Source organism: Pleurodeles waltl, chromosome 2_1 (genome assembly GCF_031143425.1).
Source record: "Pleurodeles waltl isolate 20211129_DDA chromosome 2_1, aPleWal1.hap1.20221129, whole genome shotgun sequence".
Lineage (NCBI taxonomy): Eukaryota > Metazoa > Chordata > Amphibia > Caudata > Salamandridae > Pleurodeles > Pleurodeles waltl.
This window is the reverse complement of record NC_090438.1, coordinates 777,672,092-777,674,531: the sequence shown is the minus strand read 5'-3', so window position 1 is coordinate 777,674,531 and position 2,440 is coordinate 777,672,092. Positions and strand designations below refer to the sequence as shown.

General features: G+C 47.9%; 1 pseudogene; it reads right to left on the bottom strand.

Moving 5' to 3' along the window:
• Positions 1-1,111: 1,111 nt before the first annotated feature.
• On the bottom strand, positions 1,112-1,823 carry LOC138260248 (E3 ubiquitin-protein ligase NHLRC1-like; annotated as a pseudogene).
• Positions 1,824-2,440: the final 617 nt, after the last annotated feature.

Here is a 2,440-nt window from a genome sequence, read left to right as displayed (position 1 = left end):
CGAAGCTGTCTACCTGACCGATGAACTTTAAGGCACTGCTGAAGATTTTCTTCCCTGTAGTGGTGCCATTTCTCCCCACAGCCTTCAGGTGCTCACTTCTGGAGAAGTCAGAGTGTGTGGAAACAGAAGGATGCAACAGAGTTGACCTGGCGGCTTATGGCGAGCGATGAATCCAGGATGAAGCCGAGGTTGCGCGCATCGTTTGTTGCGGTGGGGGGTGTGGGGGTGCAGAGTGTAGTAGGCCACCAGGAGTCATCCAAGGCTGATGTGGAGGGTCCTAGGATGAGGATTTCGGTCTTGTCTAAGTTGAGCTTGAGGCAGTTCTCCTTCCTCCAGGCGCCGACGGCTTCTGTCCCGTTGTTGACGTTCTTCTTGACAGCTGTGGGGTTTTTGGTCAGTGAGATGATCAGCTGGGTGTGGTCTTCACAGGGGATGATGTTCAGTCCTTGATTTCTGATGATGGATGCAAGCGGGGCCATGTAGATGTTGAAGAGTGTGGGGCTCAGGAAGGAGCCCTGGGTACTCTGCAGCTGATCTCTGTAGGTTCTGACAGGTATGGTGGGAGTCTGACTCTGTGTTCTGCCAGTTAGGGAGAAGCGTATCCACTATAGGGCCTTGCCGTGGATGTCAGCTGCATGAAGTCTGGAGTAGAGGGTGTGATGGGAGACTGTGTCGAAGGCGGACAATGGGTCCAGTAGGATGAGGGCTGCTGTTTGGCTGTGGCTGAGGAGCAAGCAAATGTAATCTGTGGTGGTGAGGAGGGCAGTCTCCAAGCTGTGGTTGCCCTTGAAGTCTGATTGGGAGAAGTCCAGGATATTGTTATCCTCTATGTGTTTGCAGAGCTGTGCGCTGATGGCCTTTTCGATGACCTTGGCTGGGAAAGGCAACAGAGAGATGGCTGTAGTTCTTGAGGTCCAGGAGGTCGGCCGTGGGTTGCGTCAGGAGTGGGTGAATCTCGGCGTGCTTCCAGGGCTCGGGGAAGGTAGCCATCTCCATGGAGTAGTTGAGAATGTGGCGGAGCTCGGGTGCCATGAAAGTGTTGGCTTTGCTGAAAATGTAGTGGGGACAGGAATCAGGAATCAGTAGGGGCTCTGGAGTGGATGCTGCTCTTTTAATTTTGGGGGGTGATGTCCACACTCCATGTCAAGCAGAAGCTCTCTTTGATGAACAACTTGCTCCTTCCTTTGAAACCAAACACCTTAACAGAATGGTCCCCTGCATCAGTGACCATGATATAGCTGTCCAAAATGACTGCCACATCAAGTGCATATTAGACATTGCAGTGGAACTCTCCCTGGACCCCAAACTGCTGAATGCACATGCTGGTGGAGCTAAAGATGTTGATTCTTTTCTTTCCATTGTGTGCTACTACCACACAGCCAGAGTTCTAACACATAGCCAGCCCTATAGGTTTGATTAGCTTTTCCCAGCCTCCAAAGGCGAGGTTAAGCGTGCACCCAGTTGGCACGACACTCTCAACTTGGCCTCCCAATGCATCGCCTGCTGCTGACGGGAAAGGGTCTGAAACCACAGAGCTCAGGATCTTCATGAGGTTCAGCACAGGAGGGCAGTCAGTAGTTTCAGAGGCTTTGCAGGGCCTGCAACAGAACGGGCACTCTAGCCTTGGATTCCTAGGCAGGGCCAGACAGCAAACACATTCCTTGCTGATAATGTGGCCGCATGGTAAGTTCCTGGGTCTGTTTTCCTGCTGCTGGCTGGATTTTTCCCAGCAAACTTTGCATTCCATGAGACTGATCTCCCATTTTGTACTGCAGATCCTTCATTGTCCGTATGTGTTTTGACGGTCTCATGGACACTGCCATGGTTTCCTGGAGTAGGGATGGCTGTGCTGCGCAGGGATGTTTTCCATCTGTATTGATGACGGCGAACAGTTACACTTTAGTTAATAAAAAACATCAAGGTACTTGTCCTGCCAATGACACATTTACTGAAATGTGGAGGATATGTTTTGACTTTTGCTTCCCTCCAGTGGAAATAAAAAAATGCACTGCATTGCGATTAAATGTAGTTAAGGACATAGGGAGGTTGTCATTTCAAAATGAATTTGAATTGTACCATTTGCTAAGGAAAAGTCCTAGCCCCCTGATATACCTCTGTAAAAAATGGTTTCCTGGATGTTTTTCATTTTTTAGTTGTGTTTTTGTATCATTAGCGAAGTAATATAGCTTGGGTAGACATTGCTAATTCAGTTTGAATTTTTTTCTGGAGAACATATTTAAAAATGGGGGATGGGATGCAGGGATGATGTAATATTTCAAGATCCATGAGACCTATATACTTCATTTAGGTGCCAAAACATAGGTTTATAGAGACAGAAAATAAATCCTCGAAGCAACCCCTTTCGCCATTTTTCAAAATGGCAGTTCTATTATGTGTTTTAGCAATCATATTGGTAATTTCTTTTAATATTGTTTTTGTT